We start from the raw sequence: 22,055 nt of genomic DNA on the forward strand, positions 1-22,055 counted from the left end.
AGCTTAAATAAAACAACAGATTTCTGTGCCCATACCCCCCAAGTTCTGATTCAGAAAGTCTGAGGTAGGGCCTATGAATCTCTCATTTCTGTGCCGAACATGAGACACCAGACCACTAAGGAGCTGCTGGATCTCTATTTTTGAAAGGCCCCCAGGGTGATTCTACATATGTAGAATCAGGCTCTAAAATGCTGATGCAGAGCACGATCATTTTTTGATTGGATCTGGGCGACTGAGAATAGTGAAACCACAGTTAAAGCACATGTTTTTTTAAGATCCTGAAATTACCGTTAGGTGATAGGTGTTGAGTCTGACACTGGAAAGCATTTCTCCATTGTGGTCATGGCTTGAGAGAGCCATCAGCTTTCCCCAGTTCGTGGATGGCCTTGTTATCCAGCAGTTCCTTCTTGTCACTTGGTCTCACTGCGTTGTTCAGCATTGCTCTAACCACAGTCATCACTGGCACAGAATGGTCGCTGGATCAAGATTCTGGTAAGGAGCCATAGAACTTCCTAACGAACCATTCACCTGGGCAAGATTCTTGCCTATCACATAATAGAACTCCGGGCCAAAATATGGAGTAACGATCAAATTTTAACTCTTCAACCCTAGCTTCCATTTCTCCCTTGACTTGCAGATATAAAAAATTGCTTGACTTGTCAGCTCCCTTAGAGGAGAGCAAGTTGAAATGTTTGCACCCTCCAGCTTTTGCCAGCTCTGCAGCCTTCAGGACATAATCTCGATCAACACGAACAAATGCCTCTGCCCCAGCTTTTTGTCTGGTGGTACCCAGGCAACAGAATGCAACATCATGACCTTGAAAGGCAGAAGCGTAGTCATCCAATTTCTCAAAGTCCACCACTTCTTGATTCACATTTTTAGAAACTTCCTCGTCAAAGGTGAGCTTCCTCCGGCCAGTCAGCGTGACTTTGGAAAACAGGCTCTGCTCCAGGGTTTCTTTCAAGAGTACTCTGTCGGTTTCCCCGCTGGCACCCAAAATAAAGACGGATTTATTCTGCATCCTGAAGTCTTCCGAAGCCTCGGCAGCGCTTCTGTCTCGGCCATGCTAGAGCCGGCCCCCGGCCCCGGGTCCTCAGGATGCAGCAGAAGCAGCGCGCCACGGCCACCATCTCGACACCGGCGCCGCCGCCGCCACCGCCACCGCCCGCGCTCAGGGCTGCGGGCCGGGACATTTGGCCATCCCTCCAGCCCAGGGCTTTCCTCCCCTCGCCGGCCTCTGTGAGGCCCCTCCCCTGCCCGCACCTACCTGACTGTGTCAATCTTGGCATTTTTTGACAACACAGATGGATCTAGAGGCTATCATGCTAAGTGAAATAAATCAGAGAGACGAACACAAATATCACACGACCTCACTTACAGGTGAAAGCTAAAAACAGGTGTTTGCCAGATTGGAGGAGGGTAGAGGAGTTGTGCAAAATAGGTAGCGGAGATTAAGAGGTACAGACTTCCAGGCATAAAATAAATAAACCATGGGGATGTAATATAAAGCAAGGAATATGGTTAATAATAATAATATTAACCATGTTCCTTGTGAGGGGACCGATGGTCACCAGATTTATCATGGTGATCATTTTGTAATCTATGTAAATGTACAACCACTATGCAGTATACCTGAAACTAACATAAGATTGTACACCCACTATATTTCAATTAAAAAAAAAAAAAACGTTTTTTGGATAGGTCAACAATAATGTCCAGAGCTTGATTAAATCAGGTCACAAGCTCTACAGATTAGGTGTTATCTCAAACTTGCATGGATTAATTATTTTCTTTTAAGGATCTTACACCAGGATCTGCCATAGTAGATCAAGCATTTTTAATTAACAGAAATTAAAGCAGTATCCAGTACCTACCTATGGTTTTGGAAATTTTTTTTGCTGTTTGGTTGAACTACGATTGTTCAGACTATTTGATGGAACATATTCAAACTGGTTCTTGAGTAAATAAGCTCATCTGGAGTCTTTCTATAATACTTTGGATTAATATGATTTTTGTACAAAAATTAATTCCATAATGAGAGAAGTAGAGTGTGGCACTGGGATGTTTAGTTGTTTTGTTTTTTCTTGCACACGATGAGAGAAGGCAGAATCACTGGCTGATGGAATCTAATAATCTTTTACCTAAAGCTGACTTGAACCAGATTTAGCTGTTCTTACTCTGCTCGTCAAGATATAAAGCTTTGGGGCTTTGGCTACAGATCACTTCTTTAATAAATGGTTGTAATTTCAATGACTTTTGCGGTACGCGGGCCTCTCACTGTTGTGGCCTCTCCCATTGCAGAGCACAGGCTCCGGATGCGCATGCTCAGCGGCCATGGCTCACAGGCCCAGCCGCTCCGCTGCATGTGGGATCCTCCCGGACCGGGGCACGAACCCGTGTCCCCTGCATCGGCAGGCGGACTCTCAACCACTGCACCACCAGCGAAGCCCTCAATGACCTTTTCTTAAACCTCCTTATCTACTTACATGCAAAATTGCAAGAAATGAAGCTTGACATTTTTCCAATCCATGTCTTAAAACTAGAATTACTCCCACTGTGACACGAATCAGAGTGTAGTTATGATCATTTAAAATACCAAGTTGAACAATTATTTTTACAATCCCACAATTCTGATTCCTTTCCACCCTAGACTTCTCAACATTAGTCAGGAAAACGAGAAAAAAAGAACTGACAACATAATTTTTTCTCTTTTCTGTTTAACAAATGAAAGTAAAAAAGAAATGTAATCGAACAAATGCAATACATGCCTACTATCTTAGATACCTTTAGAAAGTTTATTCATTCATTGTTTCATCACTCATTCAAATATTTATAGAGTGCTTAATATGAACTGGCAATATCGTAGGCACTGGGGATGTTACATATACAAGAAAAATCTCTGCCATTGTAAAATGTATATAATAGTGAGTGGAGATAGAAAATAACTTGTAAGCAAAAAATATTTCAGATAAGGCTAATTAACATGGACAAAATGAAACAAAGTAATTCATGAAAATGCATGTTGTGTGATGAGGTGTGAGGGGGGCGTGAAGAACATCTTTAATTAGAATTGTCAGCAAAAGCCAAGCTGAGGTTATGGTATTTTAATTAATATAGAACCAATCACAAAATCAATACTATAATAATATGTCACTGAAAAATTTTATTTAAAATCAAGTCAAATGTTTCAATGATTTTACGAAGTACATTAAAAAGCAAGTATCGGGCTTCCGTGGTGGCGCAGTGGTTGAGAGTCCGCCTGCCGATGCAGGGGACACGAGTTCGGCCCCGGTCCGGGAAGATCCCACATGCCGCGGAGCGGCTGGGCCCATGAGCCATGGCCGCTGAGCCTGCGCGTCCGGAGCCTGTGCTCCGCAACGGGAGAGGCCACAACAGTGAGAGGCCCACGTACAGCAAAAAAAAAAAAAAAAAAAAGCAAGTATCAAAAAAGAGAAAACCTTTAAATTCATCTTTATGTATGCAGAGTAGTATCAACATCATTAAATATATTAAGTGGATAACTATTATAATTTAACAGTATAATGATATAAAAGATGATGTGTTTTCCTTTTTCTTTGATTTACTTATCACACATGATGTCAAAATTATAAAATGACAAAGGCTCAAGGAAAACTGTAAGCTTACGTGTTAAAGACGGTTGATGTATCCAAAATGTTTGCAAAATATGACTTTAGGATGAGGGATGGAATATGTAGAAATATGAATCTTTTTATTTCATAAAAATGCTAAATATTCTTTTATTTTTTTAATTTTTAGTTTTTTTATTTTTGAATTTTTGAATTTCATTTTATTTATTTTTTTATATATCAGATTCTTATTAGTGGTGTGATGAATTGGGAGATTGGAATTGCCATATATACACTCATATGTATAAAATGGATAACTACATATTCTTTTAGATCATTGATATTTGACTTTTCACAAGAATATACTGACTACTGAGTTATTAAATTTTCATTGTATACTTCTCTGAGGTTGACTCAATTAGACATCTGTCTAGCTATTATTTGTAGGTTTGTAATTCTTACCAGAGAAATCACCCATTTTGTTTATTTTTTAAAATGAAAGGCATGGTAAAATGAAAGGTAATTTTCTTAATTTTAGGTGTACTTTCTATCTCAAGTATTGCTCATTTCTATTTCATTCTCTACACAGTCTCCTTATTGATCTATCAAAAATACAAACATATCATTGAAAAGTGTGAGCATATAAATTCCATGCTTAAAATGCTTCAAAGACTCATTATCTGGTCAGTGCTTTTCAACATGTTTCACTGATATGTTCTAAATTGTATTGGACATTGAACATATATATCAGGGTGTGGGGATCTTTTTACTGAGGTATATTTTATATTCAGTAAAGTGAACAAAATTTAAGTGTATAATTCAACACATTTTAAAAAATTCTTTCACATGATAACTCAGACTCCTATCAAAATACAGAATATTTTCATCATTTGAGAAAAAGCCCTTCTGCTTCTTCCCAAACTCCACACCTCTCCCCACTCTACCTGTCAAGAAGCAACCATTGTTGTGTTTCTTCAGAAGTTTCTTTGACTATAACAGAATTTCAAATCTAACTACAGAGTGTGGGGCTTCTTTTGATCAGCTAAATAGAAAAATGTTTCTTACGTTTATCAATTTTTGTACATATTAGTAGGTTATTCCTTTGTTGTCTTAATTTGCTGAGAGTTATTCCACTACCTGGATATACAACATTTTTCCTAGCCATTCTCCAGTTGATGGACATTTGGATGTTTCCTGTTTTGAGCAACTATGAATATCCCTGTTATGTTATGGACATCCTTGTGTACCTTTTTGTGTACATATGTTTTCAATTCTCTTGTTTAAATAACTAAGTATAGAATAGCTAGGTCATGTTAAAAAAAAAAAACTTTATGTTTAACTTTAAGAGAAACTGAGAAGCTAATTTCCAAGATGACTTTAATCATTTTATTCTCCCATCACTAATGTCTACATCTATGCCAACATTGAAGGTTGATGGCCTTTTTGAAATCTAGTAAATATGTAGTAATATCTCACTGAGGTCTTATTTTGCATTTCTCTGATGACTAATAATGGTCACTTGTTCATATGCTTATTGGGCATTTATCTTATTTTGTGAAATTTTTTGTATCTTTTGACTAATTTTTAATTTGGTTGTGTTTTTATTATTGAATTGTAGCAGTTATATATTCTGGATACAGATTCCTTGTCAAATGAACTGTAGATATTTTCTCCCAGTCTGTAGTTTGTTTCTTCAATCCTCTATGAAAAAAAAAAAAAAAGAAATTGCCTACCTAAGGCTAAGAAGATATTTTCTTGCTTTCTTGTAGAACAAGAGAACAAACTGTTCCAGCATCATATATTTTGAAAAGACTTTAATGTCTTTATTGAGTCATTCTGGTGCCAAGTTTTAAAACAAATTGACCATGTAAATGTGAACCAACTTCTGGACTCCATTCTGTTCCACTAATCTAGTTGTCTATCTTTATGTTAATACCATACTAACTAGCTTGGTAAATGTAGATGTGTGCAAATTTTTATTTCAGATAATATATCTCCTCCAGCATTGTTTTTCTTTTTCAACTTTTGTCTATTCTAAGTACTTTGAGGTTCTTACATACATTTTGTAATTAGTTGGACAATTTCTACAAACAACATGCTGAAATATTTATTAGTATTGCATCAAATCTATAGATCAACTGGATGAATTGGCAGCAAAACAATACTGAGTGCTCCATTCTATTACTGGGTATAAATCCCTGTTTGTTTAAGTTTCTTTAGGTTTCCCTGAATGTGGTTTTGTTTAGCTACATGCTACAATTTATAATATAATGTATCTTTAATATCATTCAGAACTTTTTTTTACTTTCAAATTTTTCTTTTGTTCTATTGGTTATGTGCAAATAGGATGCTTAGGTGGCAAATGTATGGGCATTTTCCAGGTACCTCTTTGCTATTAATTTATAATTTGTATTTTTCTTTGTATAATTCCTAAACATTATTAAATTTATATGTAACTATATCCTATTAAAAAAATAATGCTGTGCCTGATATTGCAACTGCAATTCCAATTCAGTCTCACACACACACACACACACACAAAAATTAACCCACTATTCTATCACTTTGCTAAATTCTTTTACTAGCACTGGTAGGTTTTTTTTCTTGTTGCATTGTTTTCTTTTTTGTTCCTTAGGATGTTCTACATACAAGATTATGTCCTCTGTGAATATAGGTAACTGTTTCTTCCTATTGAATTGGTATTACTTTTTTTTTTCTTTCTCTTGACGTATTATACTGGATAGGACCTCCAGTTTGAATGGAAATGATAAACAGACATATATGTCTTTTTTGCAATCTTAAAGGGAAAGTTTTCAGTTCTTTAACATATATTGTGATGCTAGCTATAGTTTTATTTTGTTTTGTTTTTTGTAGATGCACTTTATCAAACTGAGAATTTCTTTTATTCTGTTGCTAGAATGCTGGTCATTTTTATTATGAATGTGTTAGATTTCTCTGACATGTTATAAATTTATTGATAGAATGTTTTTGTTTCTCCTTTAGTGAATATGATGAATTATATTATTTGATTTTGAATTTAAAAAGTGTGGCTCTGAGTTTTGCTAATATTTGTTTAGGACTTATAGCTTATAGCACCTAAATCAGAGGTTAGTCTGATAAATAAAATATTATTGGAACTTAGCCATGTCAATTCATTTACATATACTCTATGACTTTTTACACTACCATGGGAGAGTTCAGCTGTTTCAACAGAAATAATATGACCCTCAAAGTATAAAACATTTACTCCCTGAGCTTTTAAAGAAAATGTTTGCTAACCCCAGGCCAATATCAGTGAATGATATTAGTGTGTATTTTTTTTCTTTTTTTGGTAATGTCTTTGGAATTACTGGCCATATAAAGTAAGATGAGAAGTGTTTATTGCTCCTTTATCAAAGAGCTTTTGTAAAATTTTTTTTCTTGTAATTTTTTGGCATAGTATTTTGATAAGCCTTTTGGCCTGGAGTTTTGTTAGTTGGAAAGCTTGTAATTAAAATGCAATTACTTTAATATATAAGATTATTATTTTTTAAATTTAACCTATGAAAATTTTAGTAATTTCTTTTCAAAGAATTTGTCCAAATCTTCTAGGTGAATTAATAATTTTATCATAATATTCTTTTATTATCCTTCTGAAGAATCTATAGTGATTTTTAAATTTAATTCCTAAATTATTCACTTGTGTCTTCCATATTTTTCTGGATTAGTCTAGTTAGTGATTCACCAATCTTATTAATTTTTTTAAAGAATCAAGTTTTGTTTTTGTTAATTATTTCTGTTTTCTCCATTTGCTGTTTAATTGACTTAATTCTGTTTACCACTTCTTTTCTTTGCTTACTTTGAATTTAATTTGCTGTTCTTTTTCTAGCTTCTCAGGGTAGACATTTACGTCACCAGATTTAAACTTTTCTTCTTTTCTATAAGCATTTATGTTAGCTTCTAAGCCCTAATTTAGCTACATCTCACACATTTTGATATGTTATTATCATTTATTTTAAAATATTTTCTAATTTCCCTTATACGATTTCTTCCTTAATTGATAGATTATTTAAAATTATGCTGCTTAATTTCCAAATAGTTGACGGTTTTATAGATTTTTGGTTACTAATTTCCAATATAATACCACTGTTTTGAAAACGCATTCTTAAAACTTGTATATTTATTGAGAATTATTTTATGGTCTGGCACATGGCCTATTCTAGTCAGCCATCTATGTGTAGTTGAAAAAAAATGTAGTCTATTGTGTGATTGGATGTAACTTTCTATAAATGTCAGTTAATTCTACTTGGTTAATAGTGTTTCTCAAGTCTTTTACACCCTTACTGATTTGCTATATACTTACTCCATAAATGACTGAGGGGGGATGTGGACATTTCCAACTATAATCTCAGTTTGCTTCTTTATCACTTCAGTCCTCATATTTTGACAATATTTGAAGCTATATACACGTATTTTTGGAATTGTTATCCCTTCATGATTAATTGAACTTTTATCAGTGTGAAATGTCTGTTTTACTTCTGGTAATCTTTCTTGTTCTAGAATTAATTTTATTAATACAGCCTCTCCATTTTTCATGATTTGTGTTTGTTTGGTATACCATTTTTCATTCTCCTTTGAGTCCATATGTGTCTTTACAATCAGTTTGTCTCTTGTAAATATCATCATAAATACTGGACACAGTGCAGGTTTTGCTGGCACAAAATTCTCATAGCTTTTCTTTGGTTAGAAATGTCTTTATTTCCTCTGCATTTTCCTAGCATATGTTTTGCTGGATATGTAATTATAGGTTAAAGATTTTTAAATATAAACTTTTTATTAAAAACATATCCTTTATGTTGTGCCTCTAAATGTAATATGTCTTTTTTTCCCCTTAGTTCTTTTAAAGTTTTCCTCTTTATTACTGGTTTGGGCAATTTTTTTAATAATGTACCTTAATGTTCATCTTGTTATGTATATTTTGCTTAATGTTGATAGAGCTTCTTAAAACTGTTGATTTATATTTATATTAAAATTTGAAATATCTGGCCATTACTTTTTGCTTGAAATTTTCTCTCTTCTTACTGTATGTCAATTACATGCATATGAGACTACTTGATGTTTTCCCAGAGTGCCCTGAAACTGTTCTCTTCCTTTTTTTTAACTTTGTATTTCAGTTTGAAGCAGTTTGAAGCATTCAGTTTTTCCCCTTATTCATGTTCAAATATTTTATTTATTAGATTCTTTTGCTTATGAGCCCATCTTTGAAAATTTCACTTTGGGTATCTAATTTTGCTGTTTAAAATGCGCATTTGATTTATTTTTACAGTGTTTATTCCTCTAAGGAGATTTTGCAGTTGTTCTTTCATTATCTTTATGTTTTTTTCTTAAATAGTTGAACAAATTTGAATAGATCTTTTAAAATTATTGCCTGCTAATTCCATTACCTCTGACAGTTCTGTGTCTATTTTAATGGACTTACTTTTCTTATTATGGGACACATTTTTCTACTACTTCACATATCTAGTAGTATTTTATTGGATTTTGGACATGATGAGTGCTATGTTAGTATATGTATAATTTTTTTTCTCCCTTTTGAGAGTTTTGAGGTTTTTCATGGCAGTCAATTAGTTTATTTGCACATTAGCTTGATCCATTCAATGGTTGCTTTTAAGTGTAATTAGGGTAAAAATAAAGGAGCCTTTATTCAAGAGTTAGAGTAGTTCTATTCCAATGTCACAACTTCTGAATTCTATTCAATGTCCAGCTTTTCAGTGAGGACTCTTCATTCTTGCTTTTTGGAATATGAACATTTTTCAGTTGTGCCTGTTCATAATACATACAGTATATATTAATATATAAATATATATAAATATACATATAAATATATAAATATATATATATATATATATATATATATATATATATATAGTTTTTATTCCCCAGCTCACAGCTCCTGATAACCATTCTTTCCCTAACTTTATGGACTCTTTTCCACAGCACCTGCAGCTTAGTATTTGCCAATAATTCAAGGAAAGACTATTAGGACTTTCTTTTTCTGTATAGGTCCCTATTTTTCTACCATGCAAATTTCTGTTACCCCAGGAGCCTTGAACTCAGTTTTCTCAACTCAGTGAGACTGCTATGATTTAGTCTTCCTTTCACTGTGCCACAGTCCAGACAGTGTTGGTTGAAAGTCAGGATAAACATGAACCAAATTTCTTATTTCCCTTATACTTCGAATCATAGTCCTTCACTATCTAATGTTTAATGTATGAAAATAATTACTTAGTATATTTTGTCCAGATTTATAGTTGGTTATCACGGGGAATCTAGTCCTATACTAGTTACTTCATCCTTGATAGAAATAATATACTCTCTGGGAGGTTTATTAAGTTATCCAACAGTGTGTTTTATAAATGTCAAGACATCTCCTTATTATTATTATTTTTAATTATAGCAAACATGCATTATGAAATACCATAAATTTTTATTTAAAAAGCAATATTTTATGTCTCTCTTTTTTTGCTGTACACGGGCCTCTCACTGTTGCGGCCTCTCCCGTTGCGGAGCACAGGCTCTGGACGCGCAGGCTCTGGATGCGCAGGCTCCGGATGCGCAGGCTCAGCAGCCATGGCTCATGGGCCCAGCCGCTCCGCGGCATGCGGGATCTTCCTGGACCGGGGCACGAACCACTGTCCCTTGCATTGGCAGGCGGACTCTCAACCACTGAGCCACCAGGGAAGCCCTTTATGTTTCTTTTGACAACTCAATATAGCCTGCCAAATTTCTTATAAATTAGAAGTTGTAATAAGGTCATTTATGCCTAGTTTATATTTCTTTGGTAAGCACTAAAATTCTAACTCCTGCTTTTAGCCTCAATGTTAATCCCCCAAACCAAGTCTTACATTCCAATGACACTGAATAGCGTATAATTAAGCCCATGCAAAGTATTATTTCCTTTTATGTGTCTTTCTCACTCTGTTCCCATTGTCTGAATCAAGATCCACTTTCTTCATTCCCAGATAACTCTGTGGATATTTCAATAATTGTATTTTGCTATGTTGTATTACAATTCCTTGGCATAAATTAGTTTTGTATTTATATTTTTTTGTATTTTACTTTATTCAATATTTATGTTTGTATTATATTTTTTGCACCTCCATCACCTAGTATAGTGCCTGGATAACGTAGATCCTAAAAAATTATTTGTTGACTATGTTTTTATGTATGGAAAAAATAGTATCTGCCAGATGTGAGTGTGCATCAATTTATTGTGGAAAATCCTTTGTGGGAAGCTAAATTGTGAACAGAAGTTAATTTCATAAGCAAAGAAAACAGAAAAAAATAAGTTGTTTGGATAATGTGGCATTGATCTGTAATTACTAGAATTATCTAATTTTATTGAAGAAATATATATTTCAATTCAATCAGACTTAGAGAATCATCTGGTTAGGGTATGTATTCCTAGAAATAGTGCTAGAAAACCAAGATCTATCATATGGACTTATTTTCACTCATTGAATATGAAAATTATTTTAGCAATCACTTCGTCTATAATCGCCATTTTACAGCATGAAGAAACTGATATCTGTGTAATCCCCTAGGTTGCCCAGTTTTTGTTTTATTTTGTTTTACAAATTCTATACCCTCTAGTGGAAAAAATATGTAAATGAAGAAGCCAGTTCATATGTGACATATGTTTATGACTTTAGTATTCTATCAAGTGTACTTCCAGTAGACGTTGGTGAAAAATTTTACAAACTTAGCTTCTAGATTGCATTAAAGAGGCAAATAATAGAGTTGAGCTTTCCAAGCACACCTTGAAAAGAAATATTACAAGCAAAGAAAGGGTGAAATTCTTTAGGAGTAAACCAGGGATGTAGAGGTAGTAAGAATGAAATCCTTTACAGTGGAGAAAAAAATAGGTGTATCAAAAATTGATACTTCGGTAATTATAAGATATGTATACCACATCAATTTTAAAAGTAACTTCAAGATCTCACTGAAAACTAACTGGAGACTGGCAGAAAAACACTTGTACAACCAAGGCTGTAAGAAAGATCTACACAGAATTGGGTAAGAAGGGAAGTGAAGCAACCAGGTCTGGATCTGTGTCCCTGGCAGGAGACAAAGAGGGAGATTACACAGGTGGAGATATTCCCTGAGTAGTGAGTGGCTTGAGCCACATATTGGGTGCCCCAGGCCTGGCATCTGAAACCAGGAAGATGAGTCCCCTTAGCTGGCTTGAAAACCAGTGGGACTGACAGGAGAGCTGTGAGAAACCTAGGCTCCACTCATGAAAAGTGTACACACACTGCTTACTCCTGAAACATGGCAGAAGAAGCAGATTAAAACTGCAAGTGACACTGGCAGATTTTCTGCAACCAAGACAGTGTGGAGCCCCACCCGAGCTGAGCACCTGCTTTGTCCCACATGGTCAGCAAGGCAGCTCCACACAAGAGTAAGGGACTGCCACAGCCTGTGCCCTGACCCATGCCAAGTGCCCACTCCAGACTCTCTTACACCAGCACTGCTCCCCTATGGGGTGAAGGTGCCGAAAGCAAATACTCAGAGGGAACGGGGCCAGCTCAGACCTGAACCTCAGGGCTTCTGCCCCAGCAACTTCTGTCCCCAGTAGGGTGGTGTTGGCCACTGAGCAGAGGAGAAGCCCTGGCTCATACCTAGCTCTGGCTCCAGCCCCTTCATCTCCAGCCCTAACTCCTACCAATGTGATAGCTGCCAGCACACCCTGGGGAAAGCCATGACTCATGCTCATCTCAGATCCAGGTCTCCCACCAAAGTCACTGGGCATACACAGACTGTATAGAGACACACCCACACAAGGACACCCATTCAAGACTGGGATAGGTAACTGTTTCAACTAAATTCATAGAGACAGAGAAAGTTAAGCAAAATGAGAAGACAGAGAACTTGTTTCAATCAAAAAAACAAGAGAAAATCGCTTAAATAACAACTAAGGATATGACTAATAAGGGGTTAATATCTAAAATACATAAACAGCTCATACAATTCAATATCAAAAAAACAAACACCCAGATTACAAAATGGGCAGAAGACCAAAGAAATTTTTCCAGTGAAGATATACAGATATCCAACAGGCATATGAAAAGATACTATCTCTAACCATCAGAGAAATGCAAATCAAAACCACAATGAGATATCACTTTACACCTGTTGGAATGGTTATCCTCAAAAAGTCTACAAATAAATATTGGCAAGGTGGAGAAAAGGGAACCCTAGTATACTGTTGGTGGGAATGTAAATTGGTGCAGCCACTATGAAAAACGCTATGGAGGTTCCTCAAAATACCAAAAATAGAACTACCATATGATTTAGCAATTCCACTCTTAGGTATGTATCTGAAGAAAGCGAAAACACTAACTTAAAAAGATACATGCACCCCAATGTTCATAGCACCATTATTCACAACAGCCAAGATATGGAAGCAACCTAAGTGTCTATCAACAGATGATTGGATAAAGAAGAAGTGGGGTTATATATATACAATTATATATATATATAATTGAAGTTATCTATATAATATACAATATATATAATTGAATTTTACTCAGCCATAAAAAAGAATGAAATTCTGATATTTGCAACAACATGGATGGACCTAGAAAGTATTATACTTAGTGAAATAAGTCATACAGTGCAAGACAAATACTGTATGTTATAACTTTTATACAGAATCTGAAAAATAAAACAAATGAATAAATATAACAAAATAGACACAGACTCACAAATATAGAAAAAAGAAAACTAATGGTTACCAGTGGGGAGAGGGAGGGGGAAGGGGTAAGATAAGGATAGGGGATTAAGAGGTACAAGCTATTATGTAAAAATAAATAAGCTCTAAAGATATATTGTACAGCACAGAGATAGCCATTATTTTAAAATAACTTTAAATGGAGTATAATCTATAAAAATATTGAATCAATCCAAAAAAAATTGAATCACTATGTTGTTCACCCAAAACTAATATGTTACACTTCAATTTTTTTAAAAGTAACTTAAAAAAAAACTGGAGGGGCTTCCCTGGTGAAGCAGTGGTTGGGAGTCCGCCTGACGATGCAGGGGACGCGGGTTTGTGTCCCGGTCCGGGAGGATCCCGCGTGCCGCGGAGCGGCTGGGCCAGTGAGCCACAGCCGCTGGGCCTGCACGTCCGGAGCCTGTGCTCCGCGGCGGGAGGGGCCGCAGCAGTGAGAGGCCCGCGTACTGCAAAAAAAAAAAAAAACACTGGAAATTGACAGTGTTATTTTCTAGGAAGAACGACTATCCTCTTAGGATAGAGGAAGAGATTTTCATTTTGAGAGTTTCTTATCATTTGAGCCATGTTTTTGTCATGTATCTGCATTATTTCTATATTTCATAAAAGGAAAAGGAAAAAATATTTGAGATGTTTCATACAATTATAAATTTGTATTCTAAATTCTCAGTCAGCCAGAATATAACTGAAGTGAATATGATAGGACTGTTGGATTTATGTTTCTAATTCTTTGTAGAGTGGACTAATTTGTTCTTTGGTGCTGTTCCTTCTGTTTGGTATATCTGGTGTGACTGTTTCAAATAGTACGTGTAATAGAACAAAATGCAGTCTGATTGATGATGACATTTAGTTATATAACTATTTCTATTTCCTTAAAGCCAGATGTTGCTGTCCTAATTTCTCCTGTGCCCAATTTAAATGTAGATGAGAATAAAGAGCAAATTAAGAAGATAGTAATTTACATGAATAATGAGGTACAAATCAAAGAAAGGGACAACTGCAGAATTAACTATCAGCAATCCCCTTTGAATAAAGCCACCTTTTATCATTTGGAAATTTGCATATCAGGCACCTTACAGAGATTTTACTATTATAGGTTACCTTGGGAAGTATACCTAGTTTAAGAAAGAATGCTATTATAATTTAAGTATTTCTATCCAAACTGTGGACTAGTCTAATATGACTCACATAATAACCCAAGCCAATTTAAAGTGGCTGCCATGTTTTTCAGCATATACATATACACACATATATATAGTCTATTAATATTTTATTTGTACAACTTTTAACTGATATCAAATAACCCCACAATTCTCAGTGAATATCAAAGAGAAGAGGACCAAAGATGAAAAATCTAGAACCTATCAGCAGCAATAGATTGTAGCTGTTCACTGCTAAATAACTCTAGACAAATTATTAAATTATAACATTTAAAAAAAAACTGGTGATTATTTGTGCTGACAGAAAAACCCATCCTGAAAAACAAAAGCAACAAGAATGTTTTTCAAATCCTAAAGGCCATCTCAGAAAATTGTTTTGTTTTGTTAATTCCTTGAGGAAGGAAAAAATTTTTAAGTATTTGAGCATAAACTGTTGAAGACTAAATATGGAGACACTGAGAAATAAGACAGTTGTATAAGTACATAATACAATTGTTACCATGGTCACTCACAAATGATAATACAGATTAAAATCAGGTCACACACAGCTCTGAACCAAACTATGGTGCAGGATAGTCTAAGTTTCATAGGAGTGGTCTGCTGTATAATTAATAGCTACTTTCAATGAGTCAGTCCTTATCAATACAAACAAATTGAAAACAAACAAAAATAGCTGCACAGCCCAAAACAGAAATAGATGTTTTAATTAATTGTATCATCTATAAGCAGTTTAATATTTATTTTGTTTTTCCCCCCTATCATAACAATTTACTTGATATAAAAATCATAAGACCCTTATAAGCTAAACTTAGGCTCCTCAAACTTGTACAAACTTTAATTTGATATTAATCCAAAGATTTGAGGAATAAGCAAATATCCATATTACAGTTGAATTTTTTATTTTTAACATCTTTATTGGAGTATAATTCCTTTACAATGGTGTGTTAGTTTCTGCTGTATAACAAAGTGAATCAGCTATATGTGTACATATATCCCCATATCCCCTCCCTCTTGCTTCTCCCTCCCACCTTCCCTATCCCACCCCTCTAGATGTACACAAAGCACCAAGGTGATCTCCCTGTGCTATGCGGCTGCTTCCCACTAGCTATCTATTTTAAGTTTGGTAGTGTATATATGTCCATGACACTCTCTCACTTTGTCCCAGCTTACCCTTCCCCAGCCCTATATCCTCAAGTCCATTCTCTGGTAGGTCTGCATCTTTATTCCTGTCTTGACCCTAGGTTCTTCTGACCACTTTTTTTTCTTTTTTTAGATTCCATATATACGTGTTAGCATACAGTATTTGTTTTTCTCTTTCTAGCTTACTTCACTCCTATAACAGTCTCTAGGTCCATCCACATCACTACAAAAAACTCAATTTTGTTTCTTTTTATGGCTGAGTAATATTCCACTGTGTGTGTGTGTATATATATATATATATATATTTATACGTATGTATATGTGTGTATATATATATATCCATTTCTCTAGGAGGTGATTAAGAAAGGATCTTGCTGTGATTTATGTCATAGAGTGTTCTGCTATGTTATCTTCTAGACTTCTATAGTGTCTGGCCTTACATTTAGGTCTTTAATCCATTTTGACTTTATTTTTGGGTATGGTGTTAGGGAGTGTTCAAATTTCATCCTTTTACATGTAGCTGTCCAGTTTTCCCAGCACCACTTATTGAAGAGGCTGTCTTTTCTCCACTGTATATTCTTGCCTCCTTTACCAAAGATGAGATGACCATATGTGTGTGGATTTATTTCTGGGCTTTCTATCCTGCTCCATTCATCTATATTTCTCTATTTGTGCTAGTACCATACTGTCCTGATAACTGTAGTCAGGGAGCCTGATTCCTCCAGCTCTGTTTTTCGTTCTCAAGATTGCTTTGGCTATTCAGGGTCTTTTGTGTTTCCATACAAATTGTGAAATTTTTTGTTCTAGTTCTGTGAAAAATACCAGTGGTAGTTTGATAGGGATTGCATGAATCTGTAGATGGCTTTGGGTAGTAGAGTCATTTTCACAATGTTGATTCTTCCAATCCAAGAACATGGTATGTCTCTCCACCTGCTGGTATCATCTTAAATTTCTTTCCTCAATGTTTTATAGTTTTCTGCATACAGGTCTTTTGTCTCCTTAGGTAGGTTTATTCCTAAGTATTTTATTCTTTTTGTTGCAATGGTAAATGGGAGTGTTTCCTTAATATCTCTTTCAGATTTTTCATCATTTGTGTATAAGAATGCAAGAGATTTCTGTGCATTAATTTTATATCCTGCTAGTTTATCAAATTCATTGATTAGCTCTAGTAGTTTTCTGGTAGCATCTTTAGGATTTTCTATGTATAGGATCATGCCATCTGCAAACAGTTTAAGTTTAATTCATCTTCTCCAGTTTGGATTCCTTTTATTTCTTTTCCTTCTCTGATTGCTGTGGCTAAAACTTCCAAACCTATGTTGAATAATAGTGGTGAGAGTGGACCACCTTGTCTTGTTCATGATCTTAGTAAAAATGGTTTCAGTTTTTCACCATTGACAACGATGCTGGCTGTGGGTTTGTCATATATGGCTTTTATTATGTTGAGGTAGGTTACCTCTATGCCTACTTTCTAGGGGGTTTTATCATAAATGGGTGTTGAATTTTGTCAAATGCTTTCTCTGCATCTATTGAGATGATAATATGGTTTTTATCCTTCAGTTTGTTAATATGGTGTATCACATTGATTGATCTGCATATATTGACGAATCCTTGCATTCTTTGGATAAACCCCACTTGATCATGGTGTATGATCCCTTTAATGTGCTGTTGGATTCTAATTGCTAGTATTTTGTTCAAGATCGTTGTATCTATGTTCACCAGTAATTTTGGCCTGGAGTTTTCTTTTTTAGTGACATCTTTGTCTGGTTTTGGTATCAGGGTGATGGTGGCCTCGCAGAATGAGTTTGGGCATGTTCCTCCCTCTGCTATATTTTGGAAGAGTTTGAGAAGGATAGGTGTTAGCTCTTCTCTAAATGTTTGATAGAATTCGCCTGAGAAGCCATCTGGTCCTGGACTTTTGTTTGTTGGAAGGTCTCTAATCACAGTTTCAATTTCAGTGCTTGTGATTGGTCTGTTCATATTTTCTATTTCTTCCTGCTTCAGTCTCAGAAGGTTGTGCTTTTCTAAGAATTTCTCCATTTCTTCCAGGTTGTCCATTTTATTGGCATATAATTGCTTGCAGTAATCTCTCAAGATCTTTTGTATTTATGCAGTATCAGTTGTTACTTCTTTTTCATTTCTAATTCTATTGATTTCAGTCTTCTCCCTTTTTTTTCTTGATGAGTCTGGCTAATGGTTTATTAATTTTGTTTATCTTCTCAAAGAACCAGCTGTTAGTTTTACTGATCTTTGCTACTGTTTCCTTCATTTATTTTCCCTTTATTTATGATCTGATCTTTATGATTTCTTTCCTTCTGCTAACTTTGGGGTTATTTGTTTTTCTTTCTCTAATTGCTTCAGGTGTAAGGTTAAGCTGTTTATTTGAGATGTTTCTCGCTTCTTGAGGTAGGATTGAATTGCTATAAGCTTCCCTCTTAGAACTGCTTTTGCTGCATGCCATAGCTTTTGGGTCGTCGTGTTTTCATTGTCATTTGTTTCTAGGTATTTTTTGATTTCCTCTTTGATTTCTTCAGTGATCCTTTGGTTATTCAGTAGTGTATTGTTTGGCCTCCATGTGTTTGTATTTTTTACAGATTTTTTCCTGTAACTGATATCTAGTCTCATAGTGTTGTGATCGGAAAAGATACTTGATATGATTTCAATTTTCTTAAATTTACCAAGGCTTGATTTGTGACCCAAGATATGATCTATCCTGGAGAATGTTCCATGAGCGCTTGAGAAGAAAGTGTATTCTGTTGTTTTTGGATGGAATGTCCTATAAATATCAATTAAGTCCATTCTGTTTAAAGTATCATTTAAAGCTTGTGTTTCCTTATTTATTTTCACTTTGGATGATCTGTCCGTTGGTGATAGTGGGGTTTAAAGTCCCCTACTATGATTGTGTTACTGTCAATTTCCCCTTTTATTGCAGTTAGCATTTGCCTTATGTATTGAGGTGCTCCTATGTTGGGTGCATAAATATTTACAATTTTTATACCTTCTTCTTGCATTGATCCCTGGATCATTATGTAGTGTCCTTTTTTGTCTCTTGTAATAGTCTTTATTTTAAAGTCTATTTTGTCTGATATGAGAATTGCTACTCCAGCTTTCTTTTGATTTCCATTTGCATGGAATATCTTTTTCCATCCCCTCACTTTCAGTCTGTATGTGTCCCTAGGTCTGAAGTGGGTCTCTTGTAGACAGCATATATACTGGTCTTGTTTTTGTACCCATTCAACCAGTCCATGTTTTTTGGTTGGAGCATTTAATCCATTTACTTTTAAGGTAGTTATCGATATGTATGCTCCTATTACTATTTTCTTAATTGTTTTGGGTTTGTTATTGTAGGTCTTTTGCTTCTCTTGTGTTCCCTGCCTAGAGAAGTTTCTTTAGCATTTGTTGTAAAGCTGTTTTGGTGGTGCTGAATTCTCTTAGCTTTTCCTTATCGGTAAAGATTTTAATTTCTCTGTCAAATCTGAATGAGATCCTTACTGGGTAGAGTAATCTTGGTTGTAAGTTTTTCCCTTTCATCACTTTAAATATATCCTGCTACTCCCTTCTGTCTTCCAGAGTTTCTGCTGAGAGATCAGCTGTTAACCTAATGGGTATTCCCTTGCATGCTATTTGTTGCTTTTCCTTGGCTGCTTTTAATATTTTTCTTTGTATTTAATTTTTGATAGTTTGATTAATATGTGTCTTGGTGTGTTTATCTTTGGATTTTTCCTGTATGGGACTGTCTGCACTTCCTGGGTTTGATTGACCATTTCCTTTCCCATATTAGGGAAATTTTCAACTATAATCTCTTCAAATATTTTCTCAGTCCCTTTCTTTTTCTCTTCTTCTTCTCCGACCAATGTGATTAGAACGTTTAATGTTGTCCCAGTGGTCTCTGAGACTGTCCTCAATCCTTTTCCTTCTTTTTTCTTTATTCTGCTCTATGGTAGTTATTCTCACTATTTTATCTTCCAGGTCACTTAACCGTTCTGCCTCAGTTATTCTGCTATTGATTCCTTCTAGAGAATTTTTAATTTCATTTATTGTGTTGTTCATCATTGTTTGTTTGCTCTTTAGTTCTTCCAGATCCTTGGTAAACCTGTCTTGTATTTTCTTCATTCCATTTCCAAGATTTTGGATATCTGTACTATCATTGCTCTGAATTCTTGTTCAGGTAGACTGCCTATTTCCTCTTCATTTGTTAGATCTGGTGGGTTTTTACCTTGTTCCATCATGCGCTGTGTGTTTCTCTGTCTTCTCATTTTGCTTAACTTACTGTGTTTGGGGTTTCCTTTTCGCAAGCTGTAGGTTCATAGTTCCCATTGTTTTTGGTGTCTGCTTCCAGTGGGTAAGTTTGTTTCAGTGGGTTGTGTAGGCTTCCTGGTGGAGGGCACTTGTGCCTGTGTTCTGGTGGATGTGGCTGGATCTTGTCTTTCTGGTGGGCAGGACCATGTCCGGTGGTGTGATTTGGGGTGTCTGTGAACCTATTATGATTTTTGACAGCCTCTCTGCTAATGGGTGGGGTTTTGTTTGTGTTTGCTAGTCATTTGGCATGGGGTGTCCAGCACTGTAGCTTGTTGGTTGTTCAGTGGAGCTGGGTCTTATGTTGAGATGGAGAGCTCTAGGAGAGCTCTCGCCAATTGATATTACGAGCGGCTGAGAGATTTCCAGTGGACCAATGTCCTAAAGTCGGGTCTCCCACCTCAGAGGCTCAGGCCTGACCCTGGCTGGAGCAACAAGAACCTGTCAGCCACACAGCTCAGAAGAAAAGGGAGAGAAAAAAAAAATGAAAGAATAAATAAAATACAGTTATTAAAATCAAAAACATTAAAAAGTAATAGAAAAAAGAAGAGAGCAACCAAACCAATAAACAAATCCACTAATGATAAGAAGCTTTAAAAACTATACTAAAAAAAAAACAAAGAAAAACCGGACAGACAGTACTCTCAGACAAATGGTAAAAGCCGACCTATACACAAAATCACACAAAGAGGCATACACATACACACTCACACAAAGAGAAAAATGAAAAGAAAAATATATATACATACATACATATGTGTATATATGTATGTATATATATATACATAAAAGGAAGAGAGCAACCAAATCAGTAAACAAATCTACCAATGATAATAAGCTCTAAATGCTAAACTAAGATAAACATAAAGCCAGGAACAAATTAGGTGCAGAAAGCAAACCCCAAGTCTATAGTTGCTCCTAAAGTCCACCACCTCAATTTTGGCATGATTCATTGTCTATTGTCTATTGAGGTATTCCACGGATGCAGGGTACATCAAGTTGATTGTGGAGATTTAATCCGCTGCTGGGAGAGATTTCCCTTTCTCTTCTTTGTTTGCACAGCTCCCGGGGCTCAGCTTTGTATATGGACCTGCCTCTGCGTGTAGGTCACCTGAGGGCATCTGTTCTTTGCTCAGACAGGACGGGGTTAAAGGAGCAGCTGATTTGGTGGCTCTGGCTCACCGAGGCCGGGGGGAGGGAGGGGTAAGGAATGTGGCGCAAGCCTCTGAGACGGCAGAGGCCAGCGTGAGGCTGCACCAGCCTGAGGTGCGCCGTGTGCACTCCCAGGGGAGTTGTCCCTGGATCACAGGACCCTGGCAGTGGTCGGCTACACAGGCTCCCGGAAGGGAGGTGTGGAGAGTGACCTGTGCTCACACACAGGCTTCTTGGTGGCGGCAGCAGCAGCCTTAGCGTCTCATGCCCGTCTCTGGGGTCCGCGCTGATAGCCGCGGCTAGTGCCGGTCTCTGGAGCTCCTTTAAGCAGCGCTCTTAATCCTCTGTTTTCGCACACCAGGAAACAAAAGGCAAGAAAAAGTCTCTTGCCTCTTCGGCAGTTCCAGACCTTTTCCCAGACTCCCTCCCGGCTAGCCGCGGAGCACTAGCCCTCTTCAGGCTGTGTTCACGCCGCCAACTCCACTCCTCTCCCTGCGCTCCGACCGAAGCCCGAGCCTCAGCTCCCAGCCCCGCCCGCCCCGGCGGGTGAGCAGACAAGCCTCTCGGGCTGGTGAGTGCTGGTCGGCACCGATCCTCCTTGCGGGAATCTCTCCGCTTTGCCCTCCGCACCTCTGTGGCTGCGCTCTCCTCTGTAGCTCCAAAGCTTCCCCCCTCCCACCCTCTGTCTCCACCAGTGAAGGGGCTTCCAAGTGTGTGGAAACTTTTCCTCCTTCACAGCTCTCTCCCAGAGGTGCAGGTCCCATCCCTATTCTTTTGGCTGTGTTTTTCCTTTTTTCTTTTCCCTACCCAGGTACGTGGGGATTTTCTTGCCTTTTGGGAGGTCTGAGGTCTTATGTTAGTGTTCAGTAGGTGTTCTGTAGGAGTTGTTCCACATGTAGATGGCTTTTTGATGTATTTGTGGGGAGGAAGGTGATCTCCACATCTTACCCC

The 22,055-nt window shown here is 36.5% G+C and overlaps 1 pseudogene; it reads right to left on the reverse strand.

The window, feature by feature from the left end:
• Positions 1 to 340: 340 nt before the first annotated feature.
• Positions 341 to 1,080, reverse strand: LOC115857327 (oxidoreductase HTATIP2 pseudogene; annotated as a pseudogene).
• Between the last annotated feature and the right edge of the window lie 20,975 nt (positions 1,081 to 22,055).

The sequence above is a fragment of the Globicephala melas genome, chromosome 5 (assembly GCF_963455315.2).
Source record: "Globicephala melas chromosome 5, mGloMel1.2, whole genome shotgun sequence".
NCBI lineage: Eukaryota > Metazoa > Chordata > Mammalia > Artiodactyla > Delphinidae > Globicephala > Globicephala melas.